At 34.9% G+C, this 20,993-nt stretch overlaps 1 pseudogene; it reads right to left on the bottom strand.

Annotated features, from left to right (window-relative positions):
- The window catches only part of LOC149158543 (uncharacterized), a 97,764-nt pseudogene extending 77,213 nt beyond the window's left edge, over window positions 1-20,551 (bottom strand).
- Window positions 20,552-20,993: the final 442 nt, after the last annotated feature.

Raw genomic sequence — 20,993 nt, 5'->3', positions numbered from 1 at the left:
TATTTCCCATTAGCAATTTTATTAACCCAAAACTCAATGTATTCTAAATAAAATATATCATCCTCTACAAGAGGATTAAAAATAGTGCCCACAACGTTAGGGGATTCATAGATGTTTTTAAGGTAAATATTATAGTTCTTCAAGGGAATTAAACGATTTTACTTAATGTTATTGTTGGAGACTTGACAATATTGGTGGGGGTGAATTACTATAATGCATTCATGGACATAAAACATATTTTTACTTTTCATTTTAATGATTATATAACTAATTAAATGAGAAAGATTACATTATATAAAACACATATTTAATATATTAACAATATTTAACTACATCATAAGAATCATCACACAAAAGAAACACATGTGGACACAAAATAGAAGGGGAAAATCATAATGGTAGAAAACCATGAATTTATTGTTGTTGTGATGTAAATGCAAGATCCTACTTCGTCTATTAGATCATCTTTTGGAGGTTCCAACCTCTTTTCTTTTACAAGCTACAACTTCCTTGAAGCTCCCACTCCCACTTACATCAATTTTTTTCAAGCTTCTACCTACAAGAGGATCCTACCTAGATTTTCTTCTAGAATCTACAACTTGTTGGGAAGCTCTTACTACCTTTTATCCAGGTTGAAACCTAATATTTTTCAGGATGCTACCTAAAAGGATACATTAATCCCCTGATACATTAAAGGTTTAATGTGTTGGTTTACTTGGTCTTTAATCCTACATACCTCCATCTCTTTGTCTTTTCATTTTCTTCCTCAAATCAACTTTACATCTTCTCTTCTCCCTCTTTCTCTTTGTGTTAGGTAACTCAAAAACTCGGTCTCTTACATAACCTAATCAACTCTCTAACAAACTAACTCTGCCATCCAAAAGCACATATTTTTACAAAAATAACTTATTGATTGTTAGTATTCCATGTAGGAATTTGAAAGAATAAGTTTGTATCTTTGTATTGTAGTTATTCATTTCATGTTTTTAGATTTTTGATATGAAAATAATATTAATGCTCCACTAAATATTATTTCAAAATGTAACATCAACCAAATGTAATCATTGCATAAGCCAACATAATGCTAAGACATTGTAATTTTATTGGAATAACATGATATTTTATTTACCCATGCTATAGAACGCAAATGCTAGTTACCCACTACAAATATGGGTTGCAGACATTGATAATCAACTATAAATTTGGGATGTGTATGTTGGTAACCAATCTCCAATCTATGCTGATCCCCTGAACTAGGGAAAAATAAAAATTATTCATCCATTTTTACATCCTCTTACATCACAACATCTTTATCTATACAAACACCATCAGCTAATACTATTTCCATCTCTGACTACAAACACATCTAGACCATACTTATGTTCTTCATCTAGGGAAAACCTTAGACCTAAAACCTTATCTTTATGGTTTCTCCCAAGCAACTCTGACAAGAAACACATACTCAACATCATACCATATTCAAATGCAGCTTAGATCATCATGGGAAACTTTAAACAAGCATACCTCCAACACCCTTTTCCAACAATGACAAAATGGCCAACAATCCACCCCTTTGGTATTGATGGAAACACATTGGTCCTCCCCATTTTGTCTTGAGAAACATTTCTCCTTATTTCTCCCAACATCTGCTTACCTCACCCTTTGACATCAATGCCAACAGGGTCTGGTTGAAATGAAAATAAATATGAAAATACTTGCCTAACACTGTTAAAAAATATGAATATGAACTCCAATGATTGCACTCAGGTTCTCAAAGCCTTGTATCAAGCCTCATACATGAGTAATCATAAAATTAAAAGGAATTGCTTCAGTTATATAACTTCCCTTCATATTATGTCATCGTAAAAAGGGTCATCAAAAATTCATGAACTACAACAGACCATTTTCAAAATGTAAATGTATACACAGTCATTGAAAAAGTTTAGTTCCATCCCTGTCTACAGTAATCAGTAATGCCAAAAAATAATGAATACTCATTTGCAAATTCATCAAGATTTCTTTGAAGTATGCCACGTTTTATTCAAAAGTAGTTGTTGGTTTTCCAATGTCCTCAAGATAAACAAAACTAGTTCTAAATCTCACTATAGTAAAAAAACTATAATATCCAACAGAGCAACATTATAAAAATTGTAATGTCCACCACACAAACAAAACTAGTTATGAATATTGCGACGATACACAATTCTAATGTCCATTGAGAAAAACAAAACTTGTTTGAAAGCTCACAACATATTCATATGACATGTATATGCCAAAGTCTTCCTCTCTTGCCACATTGTGGTAGCCCTATCCATGCCCTACGATGTGCACTATTTTACATCTAGGAGATATTGTCTTACAAGTTTTTGATAAGAACTTTTTCTTTCTAATTTATAAGCATTATACGACACTACAATAATATTATAGTAGTTTGATTCTACCCTGACAACTAGTCACTACGTTCTCTTTGTTGAGAACATTGATAATATAATCTAGGATAAAAAATTGAGTGGACATATTCTTTTACAAAAATACTTGCGTTTGATGAAGCCACAAAATTTACTTTGTTGTAATTGATGCATTGATGATTAGTCAACTGATGTGACTATGCAAGAGATCAAACATGAGGCAAAGAAAATTTCCAATAAATTGTATATAAGGAAAAAAAATTAATGCCTGAAGAAAACTTCACAATGTAGTCCTTGGGTTTCTATAAGCATCTTATCGAAAGCCAATCGGTGAGAAAGAGAGTAATGGGAATAATTTCATAACTCTATAATATAAGTAGTACATTTTACAAATACCAAGCTACTAGAGCATGTATAGGTGTTATCTTCACTCTTGTATGTTGAATCCCTATTACATAAGATTTCCAAGTGCTCTAGTTGTAGATTCCATTTGTATTTAGACAAGACAATGAAATTACAATGCAAAGAAATTCTTCAAATGTGAAATAATACATAAATATTTAGATGTAAAAGTTTGAGTATGCTAACACTGTCCTATAGAAGGTGGAGGACTATCATAATCGTGTGCATCAAGGTGTCCACACATAGAGATGTGAACCCATTATAAGTTGCATCACATATCCCCATTTGTTGTTGGTTGATTCCCCCTTCCAGGAATAATTACACATATCCCATAGTCATTCCATGAATTATGAATAACAGAAAACTTTCAATGCAAGGTTTCCAGCTTTGATTTGTCAACAAACTCCAAATATCAAAAGGTTTTATGAATAAGGCGATACTTTAAAGAAGCTCCCATTCCAAGAAAATTGAAGTGATTGTGTTCTCGGTTTGTGTGAAGAGACGAGGATGAAAAACATGTAACATTATCACTTCAAACTTGACATACATGCCCTCCATTCTTCTTTGTAACTCCGTTGTCATTGGTCTAGTATCTTATACGATATACATGAATATGTACACTCTAGCCTTCCATCCTCTGATCTACCATCATTTAACACATACCATCCTCTATTTGTAAAGGTACATATTCTTTGATATATCATCCTCTACTCTTCCCTCCTTTAACAAATATATGCAACGTAGTCTATAAAAATATTCTAGTCTTTGCATATTAAGCAATTTTACAACTTATAACGTCCCACATATCAATTGTGTGGTAGCTGCTTTGGCATTTTCATCATAATTTTTTGAATTTCGTAGGTATAACACTCTCTTCTAGTCTATGTAATGCCTTAGGTCTATAGACTTGTTAAAGGGTTAACACTCTTTTCCACTTCTGTCTTATGCTAATAATGTAGAATTTAGTGTCTAGGCATCAATTTCTCTGACTGGAAGAGGATCCGCAGGAAAACAATCCTTCATTTATTTGAAAGTTTTCGAACTATAACTCACCTCCAGTGCTCTTTCATATCCTCTGCTTGGCATCCAAATGACTTTATTTCGTCTGCTTAAGGTGTAACACATCAAATTCTCATGTTCATATGATGATTTTCTCTTTGTGATTAGTTCTATCGCATGGTCCTATGAATACCTATTGTTGATCGTAATTGTAAAATTTCACTTCCAAAATTTTTCTCTTCCTCTAGTCCATCCTCCATTACAGCTCTCCCAAAGTTTTCAATGATAATAGTAACATCATCCTGTGTATTCCTTTTCACATCAACATTGGCAAGTGCTTCACAAGCACACAATATATCACCACATTTTTTTCTTAATTTAACATTCATTAGATCTTTCATAAGCCATGCCCAAAAAATTATCATATGCTTCTTTTGATTTCTCCACAGTACTAGCTTATATTATTGAATCTTTTTCTAAAATATGGCTTTCAATGTTCATGTAGAAAAACTCCAACTATGAAATGTCATGTTTGTTCAATTTTCATTCATTCTTGATTGTTGTGTTGCTTGTGATATGCACCTACACTTATGTCAAACTACATTTTCCTACCATTCTCAAACACAAAATAGGGTTTCAAGGTTTCTTTTGGAAGGATTTAAGAATAGGTTAGCGATTGAGTCCTTAGATGGCATTTGGATGCCTCACAATGGTGTATAATGGTTTTGTTTTTCTAAACAATGAATCTACTTTTCATGATTGGAGATTGCTTACTTAAAACTTTTTGTTCCAATTGTTAAGAAACTTTGATACCCTTTTGATAACTTTCATTTATACTAGAGATGTTATTAGTGGATAACTCTTTAGTGATATATTTTTTCATGCATTTTTTAAAACCCAAATACAAGTTATATGTCATAATAATGTCAGTTAATGTTATGGAATTCCCAACTAGATAGGTATTTGTAGCTAGGTGTGAATTCTATTTGTTAGGTCCCTATAATACTAGTGATTACCCCATTACTATTGTAGTTGTATCCCTTATTAATATTGTTGTGTCCCTATTGTCCCCATATTTTTATTATTGTGCCCCATAGAATCCCTCTATTGTTATTTTTACGGCTTTATATTATTGTTAGGTCAGTCGGGTTATATTGTGACTCCTTAGACTCCTATATATAGAAAGGAGGTTTTGTCATTTGAATCATCTAAGAAATGTTCATTTATGTAATGTAAAGGAGGTTTCCCCCTCGAAGAGGCTAAATTATAAGGTGTTGATCTATCTTTTCTATCTTTTGTGAGCTGGTTTCATAACATTTGGTATCAGAGCTTTGGATTCTAGGGTTTCGCTGCTCCAAATAGGTCATCATGGCATTTTCGCTATAGCTCTTCTTTTGCAACGTTTCAAAAGCTAAAAAAAAAACATTTGAGATGAAATCGCACTGAACCTTGGGTCTGAATTTCAGAGCTTTTTGGGCTATATTTGCGGAGATATGATCTAACGAAGTTGGTATTTTTGCATATTCTTGAATTACATTCCAAACAGGTGACATGGGGAAAATTTTCATAACTTTCTCTTTGAGCATCAGATTGAAATTTTGTAAAAAGGTATAGAAAGAGGATGGACTATAGTTTCTTATATATATTTTTCAAAGCCAAAGGTCGAAACAGTGATTTGTGGCACGTTGTAAAAGTTTTCTCTACTGAACTAGTCTATAATTAGGTCACTGTGGGAGATTTGGCATAACCCTTCCTTGGAGAATCTAATTTGGATGAGACTGGTGGCATTGGAAAGAGGACACAAAGGGCTACTATATATCGAAATTTCAAAACCAGATGATCTGAAATTACAGACATACATTAGATCCAATATCCAACTCCTACAAAGTGAAAAAAATGTGTGTAGTTTTTTTTTAATTTTTGCATAAGCTTGGTTTGAAAAATTTGTTTGGAGGAATTCAAAGGGCATAGTAAAACATTATTATCGGTAATTGATGCCCCGAGGAAGGAAAATTCAAACACCTAGTAAGCAACCTGAAAGCTCTAGCATGACTCATGAAGAAGAGGAAGAAATACAACATGATATATCAAAATTACGAGACCAAGTGCAACAAGTGTCACTTGCACAAAAAGTAACAGAATCTAAGATATATGGTTTAAAGAAAGATGTAGAAGCTAAGACGGATGGTTTAAAGAAAGGCGTAGAAGTTAAGATGGATTTTTTAGAGAAAGGTGTAGAAGCTAAGATGAATGATGTGGAAGCTAAGATGGATGATTTGAAGAGAGGCATGGACGATTTGAAGAAAAACATGGAGGATTTGAAGATAGATTTGAAGACATATTTGACAAAGTTTCTACAAGAAATGCTTACTAATGGTGAGAGGGTAGTAAAGGAAACTCATGATGAGAACAAAAGAAATGTTAATCATGATTTCATAGACTCTAATATGGACCGAAGGCCCACCATATTCCAAAAATTGATATGAGGAAGTTTGATGGCAAGGATCCCGCAACATGGATATTACAGATGGAGCAATTTTTCGATCTCAATAACGTGAAAAACACACAAAGGGTACGTACTGCAACGTTATATTTGGAACCAAATCAGTTTGTATGGTATCAATGGTTTTTCTCTTGTAAATAAATTATCACTTGGGCAATTTTTACGGAAGAATTGACAGCACATTATGAGGATACAAAAATCAACATTTTTTTTATCCAATTGATAAGTCTCGAGCAAAAGGGTTCAATAATGGAGCACATTGAGGAGTTCCAAAAGTTGAACATAAGGGTAAATAATATTCCAGAGGAGCATAGGATTGATGTGTTCATAGGGACTTTAAAGGATAATATCCAACATGATGTTTGCCTTTGGGAGCCTCATTCATTAGAGAAGGCATTCAGGTTAGCAAGAAAAATGGAAAGAAAAATTATGGCAACCAAAAAGCATACCACTCACAACTATAAAGATGGAAGTGTTGTTGCCCCTAGTCTTCCACAACCTATAAGGTTGACACAACAGTAACTGGAAGAAAAAATAGCAAAAGGGATTTGTTACAGTTGTGATGGCAAATACAATAAAGGTCATAAGTGTGCTAAGAAGAAATTATTCTACATAGATTGTGAAGAGGAAGAAGAAAAGGAGCAAGAAATGTCAAAAGAAGATGATATACTCCACGAACAAAGGCTATATAAATAAGAAATGAATCCGACCATATCTTGTAATGCATTGGCTGGAATTACCACTCCTCAAACCATGAAGATAGAAGGACAAATCAAGAAGAAAAAGGTAATAGTGTTGATTGATTCGGGAAGTACCCACAATTTTATTCGTTGTAAGATAGAAAGAGTATTGAATTGCTTCCTATATCCAGCACTAGAGTATCAAGTGATGGTTGCAAATGGAGGAACGATAAATTGCTCTGGAAAGTGCGATAATATCAGTCTATCCATGGGAGAATATGTATTGACTAGCCCAACGCTTTCCATTCCAATGGGAGGTGTTGATGTTGTACTAGGAGTCTAATGGCTATAATGCTTGGGTATAATAGCTTTTAATTTTCAAGGAATTTTCATGAAATTTTCTGCAGAAGGAAAGGAAGTTGAATTGAGCGGTATTACAGGGAAACTGGGAAAGATAATCAGCTCTAATAGTATGACAAATCTTCTAAAGAAGGAAAAAAGAGGTGTAATTGCACAATTATGTTCCCTAGATGTTTCCACATCAGAATCATCTACTTCTCCAGATCTCGAAAAAACCTTGGACAATCATTCCAAGGCATTTGAGATTCCCAAATGTCTCCCACCTATTCGTGATCATGATCATGCTATTCATCTAATTCCAGGAAGTGTTCCTCCAAACATCAGGCCATACAGATATCCCTATGCCCAAAAGAGTGAAATTGAATGTATGGTTGCAGAAATGCTAGAGGCTAGTATAATTCAACCTAGCCAAAGTTCTTTCTCTACTCCAGTAGTATTAGTGCACAAGAAGGATGGATCATGGCACATGTGTCTAGATTATAGGGAGCTCAACAAGCTCACTATTAACGATAAGTTTCTCATTCCAGTCATTAATGAATTACTGGATGAATTGCATGGATCAGTTTACTTCACCAATTTGGATATTCATTTCAGATATCATCAAATCAGAATGAAGACTGAAGACATTCTAAAAAAAACATTTAGAACTCATGAGGGTCGTTATGGATTTGTGGTGATGCCTTTTGGCCTTACCAATGAACCTTCTACATTTCAAGGTTTAATGAATTCCATTTTCAAACCCTTCCTTAGAATATTTTTGTTAGTATTTTTGATGATATACTAATCTACAGCAAGTCTTGGAAGGATCATGTTGAACATGTTGATAGGGTGCTACAACTATTGGAGGAGAAACAATTATATGCAAAAAGGTCCAAATGTTTCTTTGGAGTACAAGAGGTGGAATATCTGGGTCATATTGTATCTCACGAAGGAGTTAAGGTAGACCCTAGCAAAATTAAAGCCATTAAGGAATGGAAAATCCCCACATACATAAAGTATCTGCGAGAATTTCTTGGGTTGACAGGGTATTATCGTAAGTTTATTACAAATTATGGGAGAATAGCAGCACCTCTAACAACATTATTGAAGAAAGATGCATTTTCATGGACTCCAGAAGCAACAAAGGCCTTCGAACATCTTAAAGAGGCAATGTTGCAAGCACCGGTCTTAGCTACACCAGACTTCACAAAAACCTTTATTGTGGAATGTGATGCTTCAGGAAATGGAATTGGTGTTGTTTTAATGCAAGATGAAAGACCCATTGCTTTTGAAAGTCATCCAATCAAGGGAAAGTTTTTACACAAAGCTATTTATGAGAAGGAAATATTGGCAACACTACATGCACTTAAGAAATGGCGACCCTACCTAATGGAAAGACACTTCAAGGTAGAAAAATATCATGATAGCCTTAAATACTTTTCTGAACAAAAATTATCCTCTGAAGAGAAACAAAAGTGGGTCACAAAGATGTTGGGTTAAGACTTTGAAATCATCTACAAAAAAGGGAAAAAAATGTGGTGGCAGATGGACTCTCAAGAAAGGATGTGGATGTGGAAGTATTGTTGTGCACCATTTCTATTATCCAACTAGACTAGATAAATGAAGCAAGGGAGGAATGGAAGAATGATGAAGAGGTGTGGGTACTTATTCGAAAGTTACAACATGACTCCAGTACATCTGATACATTTAGCTGGAAACATGATTCGTTATGGTACAAAGATCACTTATACCTCTGTAAGAATTCGCAACTCAAACAAAATATGCTTATGGAATTGCACACTTCTCCCTTAGGAGGGCACTCAAGATTTTTAAAAACTTACCATAGGGTTAAGAAGGATTTTTTTTGGGATGGCCTTAAATCAGATATTCAAAAGTTTGTGGCGGAATGTTTGGTTTGCCAACAAAATAAATTTGAAACAATTAAGACCCAGGTCTATTACAACCTTTATCCATTCAAAGCCAACATTGGGAGGAGGTTTCAATGGATTTTATCACACGTTTACCCAAGTCTGAGGGAAAGAGTGTCATCATGGTGGTAGTTGACAGTCTTTCTAAGTATGCACACTTTTGTGCATTATCACATCCATTTAAAGCCAATACAGTTTCTACTGCATTTATGGAAACAATTCAACAGCTACATGGAAACTCAAAGATTATTGTAAGTGACAGAGATCCCATTTTCACTGAAAATTTTTGGACATAATTATTCTCTTGTCTTGGCACTCAGTTAGCTCATAGCTCATCTTATCATCCTCAATCTGATGGGAAAATTGAGATAGTAAACAAATGTTTGGAAGGATATCTTCGTTGCTTTGTATCTGATAAATAGACACAATGGGTCAACCATATTGTTGAATGGTGGTATAACACTTCCTTCCATAAAGCAACAAAAATGACCCCATTTATGGCACTTTATGGATATTAGCCACCATCCATCACATCATATTTAAGAGAAAATTCTAAGGTTCAAGCAGTGCAACATCACATCGAACATCAACAACAAGTCCTCCAACTCTTAAAGGATAACTTCGTGGTGGCATAGAATATAATGAAACAACAGGCAGATCAACATCACAATGAAAGAAGTTTTGATGTAGTTGATTGGGCATTCCTATGTCTACAACCATATAAACAAATGTCCCTCAAGCAAGCTAATAAGGATAATAAATTATCACCAAAGTATTACGGTCCATACAAGGTGTTGCGAAAGATTGGTATTATGGCATACAAATTGGAGCTTCCTGCAGCTTCTTGAGTGCACCCAGTTTTCCATGTTTCATGTTTAAAGAAGGTTATTGGCAACAAGTTCCTAGTTCAAACAATATTTCTAGAACTTAACAAGGAAGGAAAAATTATATTGGAACCGGAAGCAGTCACAGAAACAAGAACTCGACAGCCACGAAATCGATCAATTTCAGAGTATCTCATCAAGTGGAATAAAGTATCTGCTAAATATTCCACATGGGAGGATGTCAATTTTAGACAGAAGCATCCAGAACTACTCAAGTGTTGAAGACAACACTTTTTTGAAGGAGAGGGGCATGTTAGGTCCCTATAATACTAGTGATTACCCCATTACTATTGTAGTTGTATCCCTTATTAATATTGTTGTGCCCCTATTGTCCCCATATTGTTATTATTGTGCCCCATAGAATCCCTCTATTGTTATTTTTGTGGCTTTATATTATTGTTGTTATTTTGGCTGGGTTATATTGTGACTCCTTAGACTCCTATATAGAAAGGAGGTTTTGTCATTTGAATCATCCAAGAATTGTTCATTTATGTAATGTAAAGGAGGTTGCCCCCTCGAAGAGGCTGAATTCTAAGGTGTTGATCTATCTTTTCTATCTTTTTGTGAGCTGGTTTCATAACACTATTTCTAAAGAAGAAAAATATATCTAGTGTTCAACATGGAAATAATCAATCACCGAAGATCCAAACAAGGAGTTATCAACCTTCAATGATGCAACATAACGTGAAATAGAATGACTCTCAACAACTACACACTCTAGTGTGTCCAAAACTGAAACCTTGTGTAATGAATTCATTTTAATAAATTCAAGGGATTTATTTGTCACCTCCATTTCAAAATTTGGGGTCAGGATGGCTTTTAAACCAACATGCTCTTCTTTTCTTAAGGAAAAAAACATTATCTCTAATACTTAAGCCACTCTCCCCTTGAGATTTTCACTTCCATAAAAGGCGAAAATGGTTGAGCACTAATTTAATATAAAAGCTTAATATATTCTTTGATTTTTAGTTGAGCATATCCCCGTGAGGCCACAGTGACTTCAATTCTTCATTGAAGTTATTGCTTCTCTTTCTTCTTTTTCCAATTTTTAGTGGGTTGCCTTTTGCTTTGAGTATTTTCTTCTGGCCTATTGTTCATTCTATTTTGAATGACCTACTTCTTCTATCTATATTTATTTAAGGTATATTATAGATTTCAATATTTGGCCATGTTTCCAAGGTTGTCACATACATAACATCTTCTGTGACCAAGAAATGGAGGAAAGGATTTGTGTCTTATTATGCTATTATCCACATATTCATGCCTACTTTTATATGTATGGGGTTTTCAATCAACAACTTTATGGTCAAACACATTGCATGAATAAGAATAACCATACAGATGATTTTGCACCTAATGGTAGATTTTCTTCTCATAGGGAAAGGTCTTTTTTGCTTGCTTACTTGAGGGAACTTCATTTTCTGCTATATCTTCGATTGATGATACTTACTTCTACATTCAACTACTACTTCCCCAGGTTTATGGTAAGAAAAGCCCTTGACATATTCCAATAAGGGATCAAAGTATTTTCTATTCCTCCTTTGAAATCTTGTAGGCTCCCTAAATTCATCTCTAGGGGTAGATTACATTTTTTCAAAATATGCTTTCTTTGACTCATTCCTCCAATATTGGTCCTACTTATTTTTCTTGCTCGTTTCCTTACAAACCATGTTGTTGACATATTCTCCTATAGTGCTTTTTAGAGCTCCTTTATTATATTCTATTGCTAGATTTAATCTACTACTCTTTTCTGACTTCTTTCTCATGGAGACGACCTCCTCTTCTAACTTTTCATATTGTTTTCTCTTTTTATACTGGTAATTCTTGCTGAAATTACCTCTTCTTCTAATATTTCACATTGTTCCTCTCTTTCCTTTAGTTGAAGGTTGATCATCACTTCAACTCTCCTCACTTCTTCTAATTGTTTCCTCAAGCTTATGATTTGGTCTTTGAACTTATGCCCTTTCTCATCACATATTTGCAACAATTTATTTTGATCTTTGTTTTCATTTGCAAGTCCTTCTATTCCAACCAAAGCCAAGTTGAGTTTAGCTTGGTCTTGAACTAACTTTAGTCTTCGCAATAATCAAGTACTTTCATACTAACAAAACAAGTCTCATTTGACTAAACAATTTCTTTTTGAAAGACCTTTCTCTTCTTATTTATTTTCTTCTCTTGTCCTCCATTGTTGCTATTAGGGTCTCCTTCGTGCATGACCTACAACCTATCCCATATTTCTTATTCATATTTGATATCAATTACCATATTGACATCCATATTGTGAAGATTGTGGTAAATTACACATTTAGTTTGATAATTCCACTATTGGTATTTCTTTTAGGGGGGATCCTTACTATATCCATCAGATACTAACTTCCACACATTAAGTCTGTATGCTATCAATTCTAATTTTACCTTCTCTCTTCATTAATGAAAGTTTGTAGTAATGAGAACAAGTATTCTTTGATATTCCATGATTCAACCAGGCCTACCTTCCATCCTTTAGGTTGATACAGAAGGAACCTATTCTTATACCAATTGTTGGAGACTTCACTATACTTAGATGGGGGTATGAATTGGTATAGTGTATTCATGGACACCAAATCAATTTTTACTTTTCATTTTTAATGAATATATAACCTATTAAATGAGCAGCAATACATTATATAAAAATCATATTTAACATATAAAAATCATTTAACTAAAACATAAGAATCATCACACAAAAGAAACACATGTGGACACTAGATATAACTGGAAACCCACAAGGGGAGAAAACCACAAATTTGTTGTTGTTGAGATGGAAAGGTAAGTTCTTACTTCCTATATTACATTATCTTTTGGATAATCTAACCTCTCTACTATTTTTCAAGCTACAACTTGCTGGAATCTCACACTCCCTCTTACTTCAATTTTCTACAAGCATCTACCTACAACAGACTCTTACCTCAAATTTCGTTTTCCAACTACCACTTGTTGGGAATCTCCTACTCCCTCTTATACAGGCTCCAACCTACCCTTTTTCAGGCTACTATCTAAAAGGAGACAACAATACAATGATACATAAAAGGTTTAATGTGCTAGTTTACTTGGTCTTTAGTTTTGCATACCTCCATCTATTTATCTTTACCTTCTCTTCCTCAAATCAACTTCACATCTTCTCTTCTTCCTCTTTATCTTTGTGCTAGGTAACTCACGAAATAGGTATCTTACATAACTCAATAAATTATCTAACAAAGTAACTCTACCTTCCAAAAGAACATATTTTTATAAACATAACTTGCTGACTATTATCATTTTGTGTAGGAATTTGAAATGAAAATCATGATTCATTGTATTCTAGCTATTCGTTTCACATTTTTAGACTTTAATATCAAAACAAGATTAATGCTCCACCAAATATTATTTTAAAGAGTAACATTAGCCAACTATAATCATTGCATAAGTCGACATAATGCCAAGACCATGTAATTTTATTGGGATCGTTGTCACTTACTACAAAATGTGTTTCTAGTTGTCCAAAGAGTAAATGAGTAGAGAAGTTTGTAGTCATCTTCCAAGCCGCATAAGGACTAAAATTCTACATTAGACCCTCTCCATTTGAAAGTTCTTTGAACAATATTTCCAATGATATGTGGAAGTCCAAAAATGGGCTGCCGAGTCAAAAGATATGGTCTGTTGAAGTTCAAGGATTGAAGCCTTATGAAGGAATATCGGAGGTCCGATATATCGAAGATCGCATATCGAAGCTCAAGCCACATTGGCGATCAGAGATCACATATCAGAGCATTAGGAATATTGGTTATCACAACATCAAAGCATCAGACATATCAACGATTGCATATCAGAGGTCCAATGACATTGGAGATAGGAGATAACATATCAAAGCATCAAGAATATCAATGATTACAACATCATAGAATTAGACATATTGGTGACCGCATATCAGAGGTCAAGTATCAGTGCATCGCAATGTTAGAGCATTGGCACATCAAAAGGTCTTTGATCAAAGAATCATAACTTTTAAACATGTGAACCTTTTAAAAATTTGCAATATGGGTGAACAGTCGATAGTGTTAAAAACCATAAAGAACGCTGATAAAGGATTAATAAATGATTTCATTGCAAAACGAAATGTGGTCAAACCCTTTTCTCTCTCCTATAGTAGGATGCATGGCATCATATGATTGGCTACCATAATGACACATGGCAACATATTATTGCTTTTGATAAAGCTACATTGGCATCTGACATTAGCATGACGTGGCAGTACGGAAGGACATGTGGAAGGTAGTTTTGGCATTTTGAGGGGGCATAAGGGGACAAATTTGGGTGACACGTGTCACCACTCATGAGTTTCCACATGGAGTGATGACATCATATTGGATATCACATATCAGTGTTTGCAGATGTCGACACTTTATAACAATTGGCACTTGAAAAAATTTCGATAAGGTGGCTCCGATATTGGGGTTGTCACATGGTTGTAAGGGCTCGATGAACCAAGGGTGTGGAGCAGTTAACAAAGAGAGAAGTGCCCCGAGAAGGAGTTTGAAGGCTTATCACCTGAAGGCTAAGAGGGACATTACAACCTTCGGTCTTATGGGATACACTTTTCAAGGAGTAATGGAAAAGGGCCAAGGGCATCGAACTCACTATTTTCATATTGTCTTCTAAGAATAAAGTTTCGATAAGGAAAATCTCCAATATAGCACTATGGTAATATTACAGGACATATTGGGCTCTGATAGTGTGACACAAAGAGGTAATATATTGATGTGTCGATAGATATGATTCCTAAACACCATGAAGTCCACCATATTTGATTGCTCCCAGCTCTAGAAAGTGGGAAGTTCAAGCAGTTAAGAGGAAAGTGACGAGAAAATTGGTTAAGTAGCTAAAGAATAGCATCATGGAAAATATGTGGCTAGATCAGAGACGATCAAAAGCATGGCATGGAGATATTACCTTGGCCATCATTCAGTAATTCCTTTTTGATATTTTTGTGATTATGTGTACTTTATATAAAGGAATCAAAGCTGTTACAATGATTTGGGCGGTCGAGTAGCTGAAGACAAACTTCATGGCAAAGACGTGGCTGAATCAAAGGCCATCATAGGAATGGTATGGAGATATTTTCGTCAACCATCATTCAATTTTGCCATGTTTTGATATTTTATAATTTGTTTCATTTTAAAGAATGAATCAAATCTGATTGTAATCATTTTGGGTAGCAGAACCATCGCACACTGAGAAATCTAGTCGATCAAGAAACTAGAGCTTGGTTGAGATATTTTGTAATTGTTGTTCAAATGTCCCCGTCTCCTTATAAATAAAGGGAAGAAAAACTTAACACAGGCTCCCAAATTCTACATTCTAGAGGCCCTCTGTTTGCAGAGAAAGTGGTTCCACTTTGGTTCAATTTTTCTGTTCATGAGGTTCTTGGGCTGATACAATTGTTAAATGTAATGGACTGGTGATTTAGACTCCATCTTCAAAGAATAATGAAGCAGTTTTTTTGTTTCCAATCAGAGAAATGAATAATATGTTTTCCCCTTTGTATATCACTTAATGTAAGGCTTTCCTCCTCTAAAATCATGTAATGAAGCGGTTGGTTTCACTCTCATTCATGGTTGTATGTTTGTTATTAAGTAGAAAAAGTATTTGTGTAACAACGGATTTATTTGTGTTATTTGATAGCCCATAGTACATGTATGTAAACACAGATTTATTTATGCTTATTGGTGAAAAATGTATTCATGAGGCATAGAGCTTGAGACCTTAATTCACACTCCACCTTTTTTGCATTTCCACCTCCTCACTCTTCCATATTTCTGTTGGAGATTGTTGCTTAGGATTTTGTGCTATGTACAGCCCTCTGTATCAATTTACCTCCTTTCCTTCCTCATGTTTGCCTATACTATAACAACAATGTTAAGTTGTATATTGTTGTGTGTCTGCCACTTGAATCAAGACATTTTTCTTTGAGATTAGCCATACCTAATAGTGTTTGTTTTCTTGAGTTTACCTTGACAAAGGGATATTGAACCAAACCATGAATTATCCCTTTCCCAATTATGTGACATATGGAGTGCAATAGAAATCCCTTAGGCAATCTTCAAAATAACTCCTCTTATATTCTCTAGGCACTGGTCTCCTATCAACCCAATGGTTGTCTATAGGAGGCTTCTATATCTTCTGAAGCATTTCTGTGACAGGAGATAGAAAAATATACATCTTTCTGGACCCATTTCCAGGGAAGGAATCAAAATATTTTTCACTCGGTATGACAACTTTTACTTTTTCTCTGTTAGGTGAGCAATGGAAGTATGTGTTGAAGATATCTCACCTTGGCAACTCCACTGTTTGAATCTTTCCCACAGAAAAAATTAGAAATTGTTTCCATGGGTTTCATTAACATTTCGAGCTAATTATTGAAGGTGATGAGATTCAACAATTGGACGTATATTTTCACCTGTGGTCTTTATTTTGGAGTTATCTTTTTTGGGATTTAAGATGTCAATTTATGCATTATTTTCTTATGAAAGAGCAGAACCCATTCAGTTGTAGACAAACTCTTGAAGGTCATACTTTTCATATTTTTCTGGTACAACAATTTCTCATACTTATCTTTCAAATAAGGGTTTTGAATCATCAATAGATTCTCAAGTCTATGAATCTTACAATTCAGACAATGAAGATTCAATTTCAGATTTCCAAAAGGGTTGGCCCATTGGCCAATGGGTAGAAAAAAATCAACAATTTTTTTTTTTTGAAGAACCCAAATTTGAAGAGTTGAATAGTATTTGTGGCTGCCCTAATGAAGAAGATATTGGTTGACAAACCTTTCAAGAAAATGATGCAGCTACAATTTTCTCTCACTAGTTCTATGACCCAATAGCTGACTACATGACAACATTATTTGGTCAGCAACAAATGTTGTTTCTGGGGTATGTATCAAGTTTTTTGTTTGAATATTTTTCATGGTGCATGCTTTTTTTGACTTTTAAATTTCAAAAGCATGGAGGAATTAGTTCCAGCACCCAAATACTGACCTAGTACCATTAGAAGGTTGACCTCACTTGGTTGAATTGAGACTTATGCATAAGAAAGAGTTGTATATAAATAAGCTCACTATGTGAGTGTTTAATTTCCAATTTTTAGAGTTTGTAGTTTTGCATTTTAGTTTTGTGAGGAAAGGACCCCCAGCAAATAAAGTTCCATGGATATTTTTTGGTTTTATAGGTTCAATATATTTTTTGACTCCATGCCCAATGGTGAAGGCTACTAGTCTATAGGTTCTCAACAACATTCTAGCAAGGCGTTGTCCAAAATTAGAGCCAATGTTGTCACTTACTAGCAAATGTGTTTTTAGTTGTTGTTACACAATGTTTTTTCACGCCTCTTGCACTTCCTTGTGACATAACCTAAAGTGCCCAAAACATGATCATTATACAATATCTTCATCAATGTATGCAACTCAGATCCCCCCTTTAACTTGTGTGGAAAATATCTAGAGCTTTCCCTAAAGAAATATCTCATGAAACCCTAAAATGAGAATCATCCCCCTTATGAAGCTCAAAACTGCGATGATTGCCTATTGCACCTTGTTAATCTAGCGATGCCATCACTATGTTCTTGCTCATACTCATGATGGTCTCAAAAAGGACGTTTTCCCAAAGAGGATGAGAAGCTTCGTGATCTAGAAGCTTTGAGAGTGGCGAGTTTGAGGTGGTTTCGCATGGATGAGGTTGAATCCTCCAATCTGACCTCTTGGTCTCATTCCTATGAGCTAACTCTTTAAGATGTGGGCCTAATCCTATATTTGGAGGAGGCCTAACTCCTTCTCCCAGCCTATAAATTCCCCCTCTACCATTCCCAAATGGTTGATCCATGTCCATTTACACCCCTATGTTGAGCTTGTGCTTAGAGGTTATTCATTAGACTTGGAGAAGGAGTGTTGGAGAGTTTCTTGGCTTGGACTTGGGTTACCACTCAAGGAGAGCCTCTCAACATCAAGGCTATGGTTGTAAGATTCACTTTTATTCTTTAAATAATAATACAACTGCTGGTTCATCTTCCCAATATATATGTTCATGTATGTATATGTTTGGCATTCTTTGATCGGCTAAATAGATTATTATTGGATTTGCTATTGGTTTTGGCATGCTTTGTTGTCTCTTGGTTTTTTGTGTACATAAGCACTAGAAGAAGTAGGAACAAGGTCTCAACACAAGCAGTTCAAGGATCTCAACAAAGGAAATTAGATTAGCATCAGAGCAAGGTAGGCCTTCTCTCTTGTTCTATTTTTCAATCATAAGCTAGGAGGATGTCTAGTTGATTGTTCCTTCAGTTGCTAGGCCCATTCATTGGGCTAGAGGGATCATCTTTGTCCATAGAGAGGATTAACCTTGTCAACAAAATGCCGACTCAAATGGGGAGCCTATGACCTTTTCCTTCCTCTCATTCACCTTGTGTTTTGATGAGTTTGGTCAACCATTGATTTTTAGACTTCATCCCTTGCTTGTCGTAAGTGTCATTACTTGGTAGATATTTGAAGATTGTTAACATGAGCTATTTTTGAAGATTTTAGATTTCTTTGTCCTTTTCCTCGACCATCTAGGATATGATCCTAACTGTTGCGATGATATCATGTTTTCTAGTCACAATAGCAATGATCGCTACTTTACTTCTGACAAGTGTAATGATTGCATAAAACTTAGAAATTTAGGGTTTTCTATTTGCTTTTCAGTTTTAGTTGTCTTCTCCTTGAGATTAACCAGTGTGTTTATTCATTGACTCTCTCAGTGTCTACCTGTAATTGATTTTTGACTTGGCATGAGTGTTCTCAAAGTTTGATTAGCCTTTTAGGGTTCTAGATCTTCTAGGTAAACCTTAGTACACTCGTCAGTCTTACGATCATATATTGATTTCTTGCATTAAAAGTCTTTTTGTCTTCAGACCTACTTGCATATTACTTTTGGTTCTTATGCCTTAAGTTGCTTTCATTAGTGGATATAGTGAAAGTTGCTTAGGCTTCATTCGACAAGCGATAGGTTACAGATTGATTGTCTCTTTGGAATCAAAATAAAGTGTTTTCTTTGAAGTTGTTTATGTTTTGAACTAAAAGTGAAAGTGTAATGTTTTCGGAACATTTTGCACTGCATTTGAATCATTGATGTGAAAGTGATTTTCATACTTATTGGTTTTCTTGCATTCTCTTTCCCTTTGCACTAGATTACATTTGTTGCATTTGGAAAAGAGAAGGAAAAAATCATCATTATATCTTAGAGATTTTTCTTTGAGGTTTGTTTTGGCATTGTATTTTCTTATTATATGAAAGATTAGATTTCATATTTTTTTTTCATTTGAAGATGGTCATAGATGCATAGTGCATTTGGTTTGATGCATAATTTGAGTGATTTTCTTCCCTACATAGCTAGCCTTCATCGAATTGAAAGATTTCATTTTGTCATCTAGTTTGCATTTTAGTAGAAGAAATATCGTTAGGGCATTGAAATTGAGACATAATTACAAGATCAACTTCAAAATCTGTCAATTAACCTAAGGATCATTTGAAACATTAAAGATCATATCTAGTGGTGTAGGTTAGAGACATGTTCTGGTGTCTACTTAGCAATTGTCATTAGCTTCGACATTAGACAGCGCTAGAAAGGACTTGTGCTCCCCGTACCATTGCCTATATAAAGGGAGACCTCTCTAGGTTGCAATCATTTATCCATAGGAAGCTGAGTCTGCCACCCTATAAACACCATACACTGAACAAATCATTCGGGGAGATTGCATGAACGTATGTCAAGTCCTTGGTCAATTTATTGGCTGAGGTGTATATTGCACTCCATGGTTACTTGATACTCCTTTTACCTAAATTCACTTAAGCAGTAATTTGATATTTTCTGACTCTTTAAATTTGAAAATATCAGCGAGAAACTTTTCCTTTCACTCTCACAAAACTATTGAAAGCAACTAGAGTCACCTTTTTGCCCATTTATCGACTCTTAAAATATGAAAAGGAAATGTTTTTGTTTCTAAAATATAACTTCCCATGGTAAACATGTCATCCCAAGAAGTTTCTTCTTAGACCAGATTGAGTAATTCCATGTTAATTTCAAAATTGTTAAAGCCTTAATCAAAATTTTTCCTTTCACTTTTATTGTTGAGGGGAAGACATCATGGCTGAATCATTGAGTCCATCTCATAGTTCCCCTTGATTGTCTGATACTAAAGGGTCATCCCAAGGAGTTCATACGGAACTTCCTTAGTCATTTGAGGATCAAGGTGTTGAACTTGGAATTCTTTTGAGTATCCAACCTTTGTCTTCTCGCCCACCTCCATCACATTCCTGATCACCATAAGAATCTGATCTGGATTCCTCTGAGAATCCCATCCGAACACCCGAGAGTATGAAAACTCCAGAAAGTCCACAAAGACTAATTGTTTATCCACTGAACCCTCTATTCGATCCTATTGTGATATCTCCACAACGTCCATACAGTCCGTACGATCGACCTCATATTCCTTTGGTATTCCTGGTATTCCTCGGACATCTTTGATTCCTCTTAGCTAGTTGTTTCCATATATGGAGTCAAAAGGTGAGATCTCAGTCTCCTCTTTGGTTCATTTTGAATTTTCCACTAATCACACTCCTCACATAGATGATGAGCAGCGATATGAGTTCCCTACAAAAGGTTTCCCTTTCACAGGAAGAGTCTTGTCTCTCTCTTATCTTGAGTTAAGTGAGAATGTATTTCTGCATGGTTATACCTCTCTAGCTTAGTTGGTTTTGGGCACTCCTAGTCCCTCATCATTGTATCAGAACACCATCTGGT

The sequence above is a fragment of the Pinus tabuliformis genome, chromosome 5_2 (genome assembly GCF_031772625.1).
Source record: "Pinus tabuliformis cultivar Carrire ecotype Pingquan chromosome 5_2, CPIR1, whole genome shotgun sequence".
Taxonomy (NCBI): Eukaryota; Viridiplantae; Streptophyta; class Pinopsida; order Pinales; family Pinaceae; genus Pinus; species Pinus tabuliformis.
This window is presented reverse-complemented; position numbering and strand designations above follow the sequence as displayed.